The 17,456-nt window shown below is 41.1% G+C and overlaps 1 protein-coding gene across 4 annotated transcripts in view; it reads right to left on the bottom strand.

The window, feature by feature from the left end:
* Window positions 1-17,456, bottom strand: part of LOC119646703 (zwei Ig domain protein zig-8) — a 631,176-nt gene that overhangs the window by 349,179 nt on the left and 264,541 nt on the right. The window lies entirely within an intron of this gene.

The following is a 17,456-nucleotide window of genomic DNA, read 5'->3' as shown; positions in this document are numbered from 1 at the left end:
GTGAAATGCCACTTCATCCAGGTTGCGTTAGTGGGTGAAGCAATTTCATAACGCAGTTCTCCATTGGCGAATAGCATTAGCCCAAGATATTTAAATCGCCCAATTCTGGGTAGGTTACTGCCATTGGTAGTGATTGTGCGTCCATAACAAGAACAAAGTGGAATGCTGAGTGGGCGCTTCCTTGATGAACACCAACAGAGATACGAAGCGGTAAACAAAGTACCGTTCTTGTCATTAACGCAACAGAAGTTGTCGATATCCTGTGTGAGTTTGTGTTCGTTTTTGTCCAGTTTACCGGAAAGATCTTTGTAATGGACCATGGACATGACAGCGATCGTTTCCTTTGTTTCCCGGTTGGCATTCTTATAAATTTATTTTATCGGTAGCTTGATTCGCATTTTTTTCATTTATTATGGTGGAATTCTAAATATTTAATCAGGTTATTTAACAAGAACATTATATTCAAAGGATTTCAGGGAGTATACGAGAAAATTGATCACTATATTGTAGCACGTTCATTACATGTAGTAATGGAAGTATTTTAAAGCTGAAATTTACTCTATTTTAGTTCAGGTTACAATTTAATTTTGGAAGAAACGTTTTTGTCATTAATTGCTTTCTACTCTGTACCAGAAGTTTAGATATTGTTTTTGATTAATTTGGTTCCATTGAAATGTCTTTTTGCAAAAGCTTCTTTGGAATAGATTTAGGTTTTGAAGTATTACTTAAAATGGAAGATAGGGTTTGTAATCCTTCCAACAACTCGTTTTGATGTCCCAATCTCTAGCACTATTTGCTTATATTTCACAATCAGTGTTGAATTACACAATATTCATACACTCTATACAAAACCGACCTGCTCTTACACCATTCGAAACAGCTCTCCCTTGAACTAAATTTGTGATCCCAAGCGCAGTTCAATACACTTGAATTGCCAGTTCTATTCAGACCGATAATTGCTGTGAACTCTGGATCGAATTCATTCGAACCGTTGACAATTTTACAAGCGTCAGCTTTTTCAACTATAGCGCGACACAACCATCCCACTGCCCGGAAAATTCATTTCTCGTCTAAGATATGCAGTTTTATCACTCGTCAGGGCTGCAACCTGCAAATCTATCGAAAATGACGAGCAACGATGAATCACTTTTCCACTATCTGCATTTGAATTTCATTTCCACATTTCCCGACATCGCATACACCTGCCGTCGAATCCAGATCATCTCCCCTTCACTGCACATCAAACGTGGATGATGGAATTCCCGCATTGTCCCATGTTGCGCGACAGATCAGAGCGGCAACCACGATAAAGAACTTTCGCGATAATGTGCATCAAAGCATAGAGCATCATACTAAAAAGTTTGGTGGAAATCCAATCATTGTTAAGAAGGCTTCATATAGTCATAGAATTGAATAGTTTGACTTTCAAATAGATTACCAACGTGTATAAATAAAACAATCAAGGAAGTACACGCACCACTAAACCTAAACTAACAACCTCCCGATTTCTGACTTGTTCCTAATCTGAAGCCATTTCTCTAGTATTCGGGCTTACTTATTATAAAGTACGTAGGTAGCAAATTATTCTCTGGCTGTTCAATATTTCAACAAAAAAAACTGAAGCTGCGAAAATCCAGGAGTTCACAACTATAACGCCCAGTTTATTGAAATTATTGTTAATTAGCCTCTCAAAGTGAAAAACTGAAAGCGTAGAACTAGGCTGTTCGAGGGACAGGTGATGTATACAACGAAGCCAAAAGATTTACGGAAATCTCAAACCAAGCTTTTGTAATAGAGTTCTGAAGCGATAATAATTCTGCGTTTTAGTTTTGGCGACGTACGTACACTGCCATTCATTCAAGTTTATTATTTTATAATCCCAAATAATCTCTGTGCCTGACTGAGCCAAACTATTGATCGATATAATATAATACTAAATCGTAACCTCCCTTTTTCATAATCCCACAAGTTGGTGTACATCAAAAGTTTTCATTCGCAAATCCGCAAACATCACGAAACATTTAAAACAACATCACAAGTAAATTTCTCATCCCATTGAAATCTCGCAAATCGAAAATCTTACTGGAAGAAATTAGAGCCAAGAAACACTGCAGCTAATGTAACATTAACAGTTTTAGCCTTGAAATATATTAAACATTTGCTTTCTACGCCGCTTTGCGTTGAAACCTTTTTCATATCCTTTCTGGCTTCAAGAAAGTTTATCGTCCCTACTCCTGTATGCATGTAAATATCTAGAGGGTATGATATCGCAAACTCTTGTTAATACTTAGGAGCCCAGTCTTACAATCAAACATCGTAGTAGATACTATGCAGAGGATAAGAATAAAGACGTCAGGAGTGCGGTTGTCAGGTAGAGCTCACACTACACTTAACATCACTCAGGGAAATCTGATCCCGATATACACTATCCACACATAAACAACAGTTTATGGTTGTCTGATTTTGAGAATAAGCCAAGCATAATAATCGACGATATACGAGGGGATGAATGTGCACGTTAATAAAACGATAGCATGCGGCCCATCTCTTCCACCCAACTGCGCGTCGGAAGCTTAAATTGAGGTGGAGGGTTCTCGGGTCGTTAACAAATACTGGAAGTTCCATAATAATTTCAATTATACCTGCAAACAAATTTCAACCATAACTCCATCCACCGAAAGAAAAGATCAAAAAATAAATCCTTTTTGCCCTTTTTTAAGAGAAGGAAATTATATTTCTGGTCGAGAAGGGAGCAAAGTCTTCATTTAACGGTCTATTCCACGTAACCTTCCATCCCTTGCTCAATGAAATTTAGCAACGTAATGCTGACTCCTTCAGGTCCTGCAGGTATTCATGATCCTTCTGTTTTTTTTAATTATTCGATTACGCAATTTTATATTTTCGTCGCCTTCACCTTACAATTTGACCTTGCCTTGGGTTAAGGGATTCCATTCGCATCCATTTGAGAAGTTCAGAAGAAAAGCCACGGTCCGAAGATGGAAATAAATGGCCCGAGCCTTTGAAATGAAATCGCAAAATTTTTTGCCTGATAGTCCTTGTTTAATCCTGTCGTGTTCAATGGTTTTAGCAGGGTTTCATTTTCATGGAGAATCCTTTTTGACTTTGGTTATTTTGTCTCATGTTGCCATCCCGAAATCGTAATATTATGAGGAAATACTTTTGGTTTCAGTGAAAAATGCGGGAATTGCGGTGTATATTCCTAAGAGGGTATTCTTTAGAATGCTTCAGGAAAAAAGTATTCCTTTCTACTTTTGAAATACATATGCACCGAAGAGACAAAAAATGGCAAGTTTCCTTGGAAACAGTAAACGAAAAGTTCAAAAGTAAAAAAGGCGAGTACAATTTGGATCGTTTCCAATTACTCGTAGGATACTAAGTCGCTTGACCGAAAGTAACGTCTAAAACTCGTTGGGCTAATAAATTTCTTATCACAAATACGTATGAACGAATGATGTAAAAAAAGGAAATTACGTCATGCCATTTCTGTCGTTCAATCCTTTTAGATACAGTTCAGAAGAAAAATGTCGACGGATGGCCGTAAATCTATGAGCGGCGTACCTACATATCTTACATGATGAAACTAAGGATAATAGATGTGTCCAGTGTAGCCAATGTATGTCAGATCTGATCTACTCCGAAGGGACGAATTAGGGTAGTTTTGATGCATTACTTTTGCTCGAATTATTTTCTACTAACCCAAACCTTCCTCACTTCCATTTTAGGGTGACACCGGCAACGCTTCTCACCGATCCTCTCAATGTTGTTTTCACTGCACGTCTTATCCCTGCTTTCTGCCTCGCTGCGACGCCAGCACACGATGTTTATCTACAGAAAATGTTCACTCGCCCCTTATTGCTCAATCGATTCTGTAGCAAAAGCTGCTGTCGCTTAACGCGCGCTACTCGGGATGTCATCCCTTGCGGAAGTGAACATCCAATTCTGGAAAATAGGTCAAATCGAAATTGCTTATGCTTATGCATCTTTAGTCATGTGGCGGTTAAATGTATTTCCCTAGTCGTTATCTACATATGTGTGCACAATGTGAACGTTAGAAGCTTTAGATATGATGTTGTAAGTGCGAGATATAGTTTTCATTATGGAACTTTAGAACATAACGTTTCATTAGAATTTTATATCATATTTAGTGCCAGCCATCCAGGTCATCAAATCAGAGCGTATTGCACAGTGAAAGTTTTGTAAGTAAACAAAATCCTGTACCGTCGAGAGAAAATCTAATTTTGTTTAATGGTAATTGATTGTAATTTATTTTCGCTTCAAAGTTGCCGGGGAATAAGTTTAAATGAGACTTTGCGCGCAAAAGGGTTCAGTTTCACTGCAATACGGTAAAGCTATGCAAATTCAGAATCGAGAATCGACATTGCACCTTTCAGACTACGAGGAGGAGTGGAAGGAATTTCAATGAGTACTTTCTACCACACGACAACTATCCATTTCAATGCCGAATTAACAACGTAACTGATACGGAAGATGACGAAAGGATAATAATGAATATATTCCAACGCATAGGGAGGTCTTCCTTATTAACAGACTTATGGGATTCACTTCCAACATGAAACCATCCAACCCCGTTTACTAAATACAAGGTAGATATAATAAGAAGTAAGATCTTGTACTGGAATCTATTAATTTGGTTTCGATTTGGAAACGTATTTCCAATTTGTTAATATTAGCGTAGAAGTAAGAAATAGCACCCTTGATAGCATGTTTCCAAAAACGAACTGAAAAGTCGCGAATAACAGGACTAAAGGTAACTTGACTTTCCCTTAAGAATGTGCATGTGGATATGAAATGAGTAAAACTTTCAGTCGAAACGACGATCCACTGTCCAATGAAAGATATCTTTGCCGATTCTGCTCCAATCTCCTAAAGGAGCAGAAGCTTATACCACGATACAGGAACTAAAGTTATTGAACGATTATGAAAAGGGCGGAAGTTGTCTATAGCTGCAGGCATAGGAGCTCACCGTCACGCACGGCCGCTCATCACATCTGGTATTAATTATGCTCCTACCTCAGACAACAAGGCAGCTACTTATAGCCCGAGAAAGGGGGCTTTTGAAGCCACACCAAAGAAAATTGTAAACAAGTCGGGAAACCGGAAGCTGGGCGCTTCAGGTACGAAAGGTTTTGTGTATTTCTTAGTACGTAGCACGTAATAAATGCATATATTATGTGAGAATATTCACTTTCGGATGATATTGACATTCATAGTCTTGAATTTGCAAGGAAGCGACAACTTTGACGTATTATAACTTTGTTAGTAATAGTGCTATTTCAACCAAACTTGGTGAGATCATGCTCTATGGTATAGCCTATATTATTGCGAAATTTCATGGTGCTAACGTGAACTTAAGGGGGGTTTTGCAGCCAATTACTAAAAATTATGGTAATATACTATTATTAACTTTATTTGTACAGATATCAGTATGGAAGGTATTTCGGAGCCCAGGCACCATATAGTGGCAGCCTCCTGATTTTTTTCAGATTTTTCGGTTGAGTAGTTTCTGAGAATGGTCCCCTTAAAGGAATGGTCACTTTCAACCCCCCGCACTCCCCATCTTTCCAACAAATGTCAAAACTAAGACCAGCTTCGAAAAGTACTAACCGAGACCTTTAATTTGATACCCCACATGACTATATTTGATGCAAAAAAAATTTACACCCCCCTTTTGCATGTATGGGGACCCCCCCTTAAATTCGACGTAAAAGGATGTAACTCACTGTATGCGTGAGCGTTCACAGTTCCCATCTTTCTACCAAATTTGGTGTCAATCGCTATAACCGTTTCCGAGAAAACTGCGTGTGACGGACAGACAGACAGACAGACAGACAGACAGACAGACAGACAGACAGACGGACAGACAGACAGACAGACAGACAGACAGACAGACGGTAAACCGATTTTAATAAGGTTTTGTGTTTACACAAAACCTTAAAAATAGATATATTCAGGTTCAACACCAAAGGGCACTCAGTTTACCCAATACCACCACCCGCGCCGCCGCATATGGCATAATCCGCAGTAGAGTTTTTGACCCTCCTTAATGAGTGACCCAGTCATTACAGCTTCTGCTTCCTGATCAACACGTCTACGGATATATAGCCAATTCGCCAACGAAGTTGTTCGACTATGGCGAGACAAACACAAGACGAACACAATATCCATGACAACTGGGTTTCAAACCCACAGCATCGAGATTGAGAAGCTGACGCTCTATCCCCTCAAGTAAGGAGCAAGAGTGGCAGTTGCATTTCCAAATTTTTGACAGAGCAACAAAGCACATTTAGCGCTGTTACTGCGTCGGGTGACAGCAAGTTCGGTGTTAACAAAAATAACGCTTCCTACATATACAAACTTGCCAATGACTTCTATAGTTTTCCCTGTAATGCAAGCAGGGAGAGTGTGATGACCAGCCACAATGAGAACCTTGGTTTCGCTGGTATTTGGCTTCAATGCGGCTCTACTTGCCTCATTTTCCAAATCTAGAGCCATTTGGTAGAGCTAGCTGATGGTATGTGTGTAGCGGAGGTGTGTGAGACGACATTGACCATTGAATCATGTTCTCTAGCGAAGGTAGAATGCAGAAGGTCATCGATAATGACAGGATTGATTGTATTGGTGACAAGATGCATCAATGCCAGTTGTTTCAGATTTCAAATTCGTTAGAGACTTCAGGTCCATGCAATACATGACATTTTACGCCATCAACTGTCGCCCCCCTCCCCCTGCGTAGAGCATTGCTGAAACACTCCTTGTTGTTTTCCAAAGCTTACTTGAAATCAATAAAGAACGCATGAAGTGGGAATTTAAACTTCCTATACTCCTCCATAATGATCAAGGGGGTATTTATGTGGTTGGCAAAGGAGGATCGGTGTCCGAATGGCTTAGTGGTTAGAACACTAAGCTATTGTGTGGAAATTCGCGACTTAAGTCTCACTGGTGGTACGATTGGTATCGTGACTGGATCTTGGATACCAATAGACGCAGCTGTGAATGAGTACCAGAGACAAATCAGGGTAATAATCACGGGCAAAAGCAATGGTGGCCACATTGTCTCCTATAAGGTACTGTAATCTTACAGTGTACCGTCACGGTCTTGAATAAAATGTTCTTATACTTCTCAAAGTCCAGATGAAGTTGGATTACCGCATCAGCGATTATTATTGTTCTAAAGGAGGATCCAGAGTAGAAACCGCCTTTCAACCGACCTGAATGCGCTCCAAGATGGTTTTAGCTAATATATTCTTCACAGCAAGAAGCACACAAATAACCCCGTTTTTGCTCTTTTCGGGACCTTAATGACCATTCGCTCCTTCACTCACTGTTAAAGGTTTAATGGAGCTCCGGTACGTCGCGTTCACCTCCGCTCGCAGCCAACAACAAAGATAGCAGCCACAGTCAACTAGATCTTATAACGTCGAAGGCATTGTTGACGCCGGTCTCGAGCTCAACAATATTCTCGGTCAGGTTGTTTAAGTTTTGCTGGTCAACAGCCAGATCGCGAAAACCGTCGCCATCAAATTCGGGGGGGGGGGGGGGCATCTGATGATGATCTCGTATATCAGTACCCCTTGTACTCAGAGGGGAACTACAAAATCTACAACTGACCATGTATTGCTGATCCCATTAGATGTTCGTTGCTGATCAGTCGAAAGCCAACTATACCCTGCGCTTGAACAAAGTGCCGCCAATGACAGGGCATTGTAGTTTGAGGAAGTCTACAAAACTTTCAAGGTTGTTCTTATGAGAACAAGACCATCCCTTCCTATGGACGAGCAAGGTGTTGCGAAAGCCAACCTTCACAAATAAATCACTATCACAATTTCAACTTTCAAAAGCTTCCCGTACGTGTAATTCTTCACTCCCCAAGTACTTAAACAGGGCGACTCATCTGAAGTGTCTATTGCTGCGAAGGATGTTTGGCACTTTGGGAACCAGATGTGAGCTCGTTCCGGTTATTTCCGCCTGGCCATTTGATGAGAATTTCATGGTCATTGCGATTTCACCCATATCGCGAACAAAGCTCCTTGTGTCCTTAATGTGTGGAGTTGCGCTTTCCATCTCAAACGCTCTTAGTTGCGGCAAAAGTATTAACCGGATCTCGCAGTAAGAATGCTCAACCTGCACTCAGTATAAACTAGTACTGCTGTGCTAGATATGCGTGCGTGGTCTGGGCACCGAATCGATCCATTTCCAAAGAGGACTGTGGGATTACCCCAGATGCCACGTATTCACGTTAAACACCCTGGACCTTTAATTACATCGAAAATTCCTGTTGATGCGTAGCACCGTAAAATTGTGATGTTCCTTAATTTGAACCGGAATCCTTCCAGTGCCGTAAGAAGGTGGGAATGTACAGCTTATATCGCTGAAATACTTATTCGAGTCAGAAAAAAGCCGGCATTCTGGTGCCTCTCGATACGGTTCTCAAGGAGCTTGCGCATTTTGCAAAAATCAATCATAATTCGCTTTCAAAGGTCGTAACCGTGAAGTTAGTCTCTATCCGAGGCGTTGTTGACATTTTGGTAAAAGGTCAAGCGGTATATTCACTGCTTATTTACAATGCTGAAACTGAATGGGTCCCGCAATTATGACGTTATAACTAGAGATTTAAATGCCGGACGCACCTCGCAGCTGAACACTCACAGAGGCATTTCTCAAATGCTAGATGGTGAAGCGCTAGATAGAATATAAATGCGGACTGTATGGGTCAGGTGACGAGAAGACCAGCATTCTAGCGTTTAATGGACAAAGGGTACGATGTCTATAGGTTAAATTTTGAACAAATGGTTCAAAAGAAGTTTTTTGACAGATATCGAATTCTAAACGAGGTTCTGAGGCATCTACAGGAAATTGTCACTCACCATTGCTGCACTCTGCTCAGTAAGCAATTGGGCATTTTTACCTTTCCGGAACAGTGGAAGAAGCCTAACAGATAGAAATCTCCCCACAAACGGAGAATTTGAAATGGATTTAATAAAGAACAGTGGCAACAACTATGCTTGCTACTTGCTTAACTTGTTGGAGTTTAATAAATCTCAGAAGAAAATCATAGGTTAACCGACGACGAAACCTTCCACGACACATAAGCAGGCAAGAACAGGAATTCCAGAAGCAATAAAAAGGATTTCTACATTGTCATGAACGAGGATGCTTTAGAGCGCATTCGTCATAATAGATAACTGTGCACGTGTCTGGGTGACATTCTTCAATTTAACAAACGACTTAAAACCAGAAATGATGAAAAAGAATTTCAAAGTGAAATCTGCCTATACGATAAGAAGCTAGGATATCCCGTTACATTTTCAATGTGGTGTTGAAGCCTGAATAAAAAAAACTGAGGAAAGATAAAACCCATCATATCACAACCTTCTATTCCGTAGAAGCATGATTATTGAGAATCGCACTAGTTCGGACATATAAAGGACTGCTACATACTGTTAAGCATCCATTCTATGCCGTGATCTCTTCCCTGCATTCAAGTACGAGATGAATAAGAACAATTCTTCTGCGAAGAAATGCAGTTGTAGCAGTAACCATACAGAGATTAGAGGTTAGAGGATAGAGGTTTCCGGTATATGGACAAATCATAAATGCGTATTGAAGAGAATATTGGACTACTCCAATTATAAACCCTTTACCTGAAACTTCTCACAATCGAACGCCATTCGATATCAAACAGCCCGCACCATGGCCAGAGGTCCTGAAAACAAAGAAAATCAGTTGCTCTCCGCAAGCCTTCTTCCGAGGAGAAACTCTGAATATATATTAATGCTGCAGCTTATTTAAATCACAAACAAGTTTATAGTGTCTGTATAAAATGCAATGCAACTAATCGTGCAAAATCAACACCCGCACCTCCCAAAAACTTACCTCAGAACCCAGCAGAAATTGGAAGCGATTTTTTTTTCTGGAACAAAAAAAGTTGACACCCTTCTTATATCCGAAACTCATGAAGGCGATAAATATAACCTCGAAATACCGCGTGAATAATGACTTTTCAATAGTCCAGTCATTAAAGCTGAAATTCGGGTGTGACTTCCTAGGTATAAGAAACAGAATTTATATAGTACCGATCTCCCCCCCGCCCGGAAGTTGTGGTGACCACTCTTCGGGATGGAAACTTTTTTTCGAAATAACTGCAGAAATGGTCATTCTGAAGACAAAAAATCTTATGAAAATTTTTCGTAAGAGTAGCAAATTTTTATTTAGGGGTCGAGTGGATGCGAACTTAGGACTCCGAATCCCTAAGCAAAAATTGTCTAGATCCGGCCAAGCTTTGGTCTGAACTGTGAGACGATTTACGTCGGATATAATTGGCATCCTTGTCGTGTTTTGCGAATTATAAAAGGGAGCGCATAACACCTGCTCCCATGGCACAGGTGAGGCAGTGTCTGATGAGTTGTCTCTGCCCTGGTACGAAAGTGTAATCGTCTTCGTCCCTCTTTTAAGTGCAAGTAGTAGTTTTCGAGTTATTCATGTTCAAGCATGTCGTCGCAAATAACTCGAAAACCATGCATTCTATGAAGAAATGATGATATTTTCAACTTATATGTGAAAACCTGGTTTTGCTTTTATTGACTTTTACATTATTTTGATCATAGTTCCGTTATTATCTATCCCATGGACTTTTATCATATCTCATTTTAAAGACCTTGTCAAGCACTTTGAAAGAGATTCAGGCCAATTTCCACCAAATGTTACTGATTTTGCGTTATTCGACCCTGAAGGTATTAATTTTTTAGACATTTCGAGTTTACGTTTGACGCGATATAACTCAGTCGACATTGCGTCTATAATAAAATGGAAAACTCACTCATTTTGTTATTAAATGAGATTTGTTTCTGCTTAACATCATTTCTACATGAAATGTGCGGTTTTCGAGTTATTTGCTAGACACTGTTCAAAAACATGCATTTTTTCGATGAAAAAACGACAACGTTAGCCAGCCTTGTGGTGAACTGATGTTAACAGCGGCGGCAACGATCCACTATGACACTGACTTCAGATTTGGTAAACAATTAGGAACAGGTTGCATATTTGTTATCAACTCCGGTACTTTAGTAAACTAGAGTGAGATCGTATTTACACTGTTCGCAGGCTGATCTTGTGAAAACCAGAAAACCATCTTAATAAGGTTGCAATTACATTCACAGTTTTGCCACGAATAATTTGGTATTGCAAGCTCGGTTGAGTCGGATCCCTACCTGGAGACAAACTTTCCCAACGACTTGCGTCAACCTATGTGTAATCTCCATCCTAGCATAAGTAACCATTAGGCTGACGCAGCTTGCGGCTAGGGCCCATAAAACAATGCTCACAACAATGTTAACAAATGGAACCGGCAATATTTCTAGAAGAAGTGTCAAATACAGACGTCCATGCCTACTCAGAAGTGAAATTATGGATTTTACCATAAATCCGTTTGAAGCAAATGTGAAGTCACAGTGATCTCCTAAACGGGTCTATTCTAAAAAGGCAATGGGGGGAACTAGCAGAGACCAACAGAATAATACTGCGCAAAGTGCTAGCTCTGGCTGGAGGCCGAGAACAAGGCTTCGAGAGAAGGTGATGATATTTCAACCGCATGACATAATCTTGCCAGGAAAATATTGACAAAATCGTTGGCAGCGCAAATTACATCAACAAAAAGGATGGATGTCATGCGGAAGACGAGATCAGTGGAATATCTCCATGTTAAAGGTGTTATGATGAAACTCTAGACTTCGCTAGTCTACAAGGACCACTTAACAAGAGTTTGTAAATGGTGCTGCCTGCAATAAGCAAACGAAAAAAGGGAAGTAGAGAGATCATCGCCAATGATTGAGCAAAAGGAGTTTCGCGAAGTGGTGATGAGATGGATCAAGCACCGTCGAGACCGACGAAAATGTAATAAGACAGAGTTAGTTAGATAACTACGAATGACATAATAGACAATCTCCCAATACAAAGTAGCGAGCTTCAACTAAACGATAAAACATACTAGGCGGCTTCAGAAAACTATTTTAGTGACTCTACCATAGCAAAGTTGAAACCAACTATGACAGCAACAGTAGCACCAAGATAAGAAAAAAAATAAGCCGAACTCCTCAGAAGATGTGAGATCTATTCGCTGAACTTAAACCAGTTGATATATCTGATGAACTAGCACCGAGGAATGAAAGAAGAACGTGTTCTGAGAAACAGCCCATAATATTATGAACGCAAAGAAAAGTCAGAAAAATCGAACAAACCGAATTATCCACATTGTCGAAATCTAAAGATAAAGGAAACATCGAGTAGATCATCTACAAGGCCCGCGCAAGGACACTTCCGACCTGTTGTTGCGAGTGCTAAATCCATGATTGCATTGTCGAAATATGTAAATGGTAGAACAGCTCATTTTGTTACAAGTGTGGCGGGCTTCCACAAAAAAAAACGTGTGCCTTGCAAGAATTCTGTTTGGAAAGTCCGGGTGATGCGAGGTCTCCAAAGAGTAGCTGTACAGAGTGAAAAGTGAAGCAATATGACCCATATTCACCAAGTAAATATGTATACACAATGAACTGCTCACGGAGTGATGGAGCAGATGATGATCATCATCGCAACAACCGGTATCCGGTCTAGACCTGCCTTAATAAGAAACTCCAGACATCCCGGTTTTGCGCCGAGGCCTACCAATTCGATATCCCTAAAAGCTGTGTGGCATCCTGACCTACCGCATCACTCCATCTCAGGCAGGGTCTGCTTCGTCTTCTTTTTCTACGATAGATATTGCTCTTATAGGCTGGATCCTCATCCATAAGGATTAAGTAACCCGCTCACCGCAACCTGCTGAGCCGCATTTTATCCACAACTAAACGGCAGTGATATCGCTCATAGATTTCGTCGTTATGTAGGCTATGGAATCGTCCATCCTCATGTAGGGGCCAAAATTCCTCGAAGGATTCTTCTCTCGAACGCGGCCAAGAGTTCGCAATTTTTTTGCTAAGAACCCAGGTTTCAGGAGGAAGACATGAGGACTGACAAGATCATAGTTTTGAACAGTAAGAGCTTTGACCCTATGGTGAGACGTTTCGAGCGGAACAGTCTTTGTAAGCTCAAATCGGCTCTGTTGGCTGCCAACAACCGTCCATGGATTTCATCGTCATAGCTGTTATCGGTCGTGATTTTCGACCCTAGGTAAGAGAAATTTTCAACGGTATTAAAGTTGTAGTTTCCTATCTTTTCTTGTTTGACCAGTGCGGTTTGATGTTGTTGGTTTGCGTTTTTTCGGCGCTGACGTTGCCACTATGTACTTTGTCGTGCCTTCATTGATCTGCAGCCCGAGATGTCGCACCGCCTGCTTTATCTGGATGAAGGTAAACTGTACATCTCGGGTTGTTCTTCCCATAATGTAAATATCGTCAACGTAGGCCAGTATTTGGGTGGACTCTCGGATTTACGTCTGCATCGCGAATCACTTTCGCCAGGCCAGGTTAAAGAGTACGTATGATAGGGCATCCGCTTGTCGTAGACCGTTGTTAATGTTGAATGGTCTTGTAAATGATTCCGCTGCTTTTGTCTGGCCTCGCACATTGATCAGGGTCAGCCTAGTCAGTCTCATTAATTTCGTCAGTATACCGTATCATGGCCGTGTACAATTTTACCCTAGCTTTGCCGTCATAGGCGGCTTTAAAATCGATGAAGGGATGGTTCAAATGATGTCCACATTTCAACAATTTTCCCACCACTTGCCGCAGAAAGAAAATTTGATCTATTGCTGATTTGCCTGGAGTTCAGCCTCTTTGGTATGGGCCAACGATGTTCTGCGCATATGGGGCTATCCAGCCTAGCAAGGTAGCGGAGAATATTTTATAGATGGTACTCAGAAACGTGATAACTTTATAAATGCTGCATGAGAGAGATAATGCCTGGTTGACAGTGGTCAGGCATTGATTCGCTGTCCTACACATCGAGCATAACTTGATGAACCACTTGGTGTAATTGTTTGCCTCCATATTTATCCTATTCGGCTGTGATTCCATCGGTTCCTGGCGACTTATGGTTTTTAAGCCGGCAAATTGTACGGACTGTTCTTTCTATGTTTGGTGGTGGCAGTATTTATCCGTCGTCTTCAGTTGGCAGAACTCCAATTCGTGGATATTTCGGTTGTTCAGCAGTTCATCAAAATACTCAACCTATCGTTCCAATATGCCCATTCTCTCGGAAATCAGATTTCCCTCTTTGTCTCGGCAGTTTCTAGTTCACAGACCGATTGGTTCTTCTAAGCTTCCTTTTTCCGTCTGTGAAGTCGCTTCTCAGTTCGATGGAGTTCTTGGTAGATCTCTGTGCGTGCCTGCGTTCTTTGAGGAGGCAAAATAACTCGGTATGCAGCATTCTCCCGTTCCATTGCTGCGTCTGGAGAAGCCCATGTATGTTTGTGGACCGCTTTCAGCGCAAACCAGATACCTTCAACAAGAATTTCTTGAGATACTGCTACCTGAATAATCCGCAGTCCGTTATCATTGGTATCTCTATATAAGCTTGGGACAGGCTTCGAGGGTCCGCTCAACTGTCTCGTAGAAAATATCCTTCTCCGACTCTGCAGTCTCCCCTATAGAGGCGTGAACATTTATGAGACTCATATTTCTAAATTTGCCTCGCAAACGCGGAGTGAATAGCCTTCCCCTTATGTTTTCAAAGCCGATAACAGCAGATTTCTTTTTTTGGCTGACTAAGACACCTACTCCGAGCACATAGTTTACTGGATGGCCACTATAATATATGGTGTAGAGGCTCTTCTGCAGGAAATCGGTTCCTGACCAACGCATCTTTTACAACGCTATTACATTAGCCTTATATTGGGATTGGGTATTGGTCAGCTGCTTGGCAACTTTATCTCTGCACAGAGAGCGCACGTTCCATGAGAAAATGCGCAAATTTTATTCCGTCGTCGTTGGCGGGTTCGTCGTTGTATAGTCAATCAAGTCCGTGGCTCCTTTTGTGGCTTGGCAATGGTTTGTTTTCCATGTAGGGTTGTGAACGTTACCCAACCCCTTGCCTGGATGACCAGTTGGCGCAGTTTATCCCTTTTTAAGCGCGGGAGACTCGCCTCGATGTTTCTCCATCTGTAGTTTTCCATTAAGAAAGAACTTGCAATCACCACGAGAAGGTGGAGATAGGATTTGGTAGTAGAACTATTGTTGTTGATTCGGCAGGTGTTTCCCAGGTTTTCTGCTCCATCCTTGATATCAATCCACCTTACGTCTAGTTCGGAGCTATACTACCCTCTGACTGGAGCAGATGTTACGGGAGAAAAAGCCGAATTGCTGAATCAGAGGTATACTATCGTGGTATCTGGACATATCTGGTACTAGATACAGTAAAGTTATAAATACGGAATCATAACCAAGTCGCTTCATTTGGGCTCGTTAAAATTTTTGTTTGCAGCTTTTCACAGCACAGGAGATAAGCCAATGACTTCTTTTATGGAATAATTCGGCGCCTTGGAAGAAAAATCCGGAATCTGGAAGGGGATGCGACTTTAAGGCCAACGCTCTTAAGTAGAGTAGACTTTAGCCAGGTTCTCGTGGGATGTGAGTCATAGAGATGCCCGCCACGATGGGCTTCATTGGCGAAAATATCGGTAGCATCTTGACATTTCGACGTCTTCGCTCTACGACTTCCTCACGCTACGAAGCTCTTAGTTCCAATAATTCTACAGCAGAGTATACTGGAATGAGGGCTAGTGATGACTTCAGGGATATTGACATAGCTAGATTTCGTGAAGCTGTCTTACAGGGAAGGAATTAACCCTAACATCTGTGATGAATTTGATCATATTAGTCTAGATATCTTATCATCGGAAACGGAGACCATGTCACGGTAGGTCGTCAATGTATTGCTAGGAAACTGAATTTGCCAGTTTATGAAGGGATTACCTCAGACTTCAGGTATATTCCATAGCGCGTCAAAACGGGGTAACATTAAGTCCACTGAATGCAAAACTAACTAACTAACTTAAAAACTGGACTATATAACTAGTAGAAAAAAATACACTAATGGCAAGAGCTAGTCATTGACATTAACAGAGTTCCACGAGTTCCTCGAAAATTCAGAATTCATCAATTACCATATTCCTGGGGAAACATGCAGTGACTTCTCCTTTCCACCTTATCCTAGCCGACACTCTCCATGCTCAGTCTTATCAATAAAGGGCAAATAAGCGTCTGATTACATCCTGAATGAAGGAAGCTTTAGAGTATACATGGATTTCCTACTCGAAGCGTTCAGCACATATTTCGCAAAAATTACGAAGTTCGCACTATTAAGCAAAAACGGAGAAGATAATGAACTGCCATTAACGCGCTTTCAGAATATTGGATACCGCAGAGAAGGTACTCGAGAAACCCATTAAGCCAAGACTATTTAACCCAATCCGTTATATGGGCAGCTGTAGTTAAAACAGTATGGCCTTTGAACGACATTACTGAGGAAATCGTTCAAGCCGTTAGGCCAGTTGAAGTATTCAGCCGTCACTGCCTAAAAGTGCCCTTAGTAAACTTGTAAGTAGAGAATATTTTTGATTGATTTGAGATGGACCAGGTTGCTTAAGCGTCTTCCACGTTCCTGCCTACCTCTCATGGATTCTGAGGAACCACTGGAAGGACTGCGCTTTATACCACAAGAATCGGGTAGGAAAGGAGCGGAGAGCTGAGGTAGCATGGGCAGCCTAGGAATCTATTCTTGGTTCAGATCTATATGACGGTTTGATGAGATTCAAGATGCCCACCGAAACGGACTTGATCGGTGCATCCAACTAGCGAATGGATGGCTAAATGTACATTTTCCATAGGTTTAAATATGAAAGTAAATTGTGGTTGCATATATAGTGCATTCACACATTTGATTATCTTACTGACGGTGCCGTTTACTGATGAGCACTGTTTAGTCCCTTCTTCTCTCTATGCATAAAGCGGTATGGAGTATACTACTCTGGCCATACTAGCACTGCTTAGCTTGGAGTCACTGCTTTGCGACGCTCATTAACCGCAATATTAAAAACATTATGGTACATGAATCAAAACTCCAGGATACACCCACGAGGGTGCATATATGAGGTTCGTCATGTGTCTTACCAGATTCACTCTTGTGTCAGACAACAGGTAAGTGCAAAGAGTTAATCCAGCACACCGGCTGTCGCCAGGCCCTTCCCCACTGAGCTTCACCCGCCTGTTTTGATCGATTTCCTCCGTACTTACTGCAAAAAATCCAGCATCAATTAATGTAATCAAAATTCTGAATCTAATTCGTTAATAACCTTAGAGTCTTGTCTCTAATTTACTCAACTGAGCGTTGTTTCGGAGTAACCTTATAAGGATGTGCAAATTGAATCTGTCTTTTATGCCCAATTGCGCGATTAATGAATTAGAATGGAGTTTCAGAGATTTGCC

Source organism: Hermetia illucens, chromosome 1 (genome assembly GCF_905115235.1).
Source record: "Hermetia illucens chromosome 1, iHerIll2.2.curated.20191125, whole genome shotgun sequence".
In the NCBI taxonomy this organism is placed as follows: Eukaryota; Metazoa; Arthropoda; class Insecta; order Diptera; family Stratiomyidae; genus Hermetia; species Hermetia illucens.
Note: the sequence above shows the minus strand (reverse complement) of the source record. Positions and strands in the feature narration are given on the sequence as shown.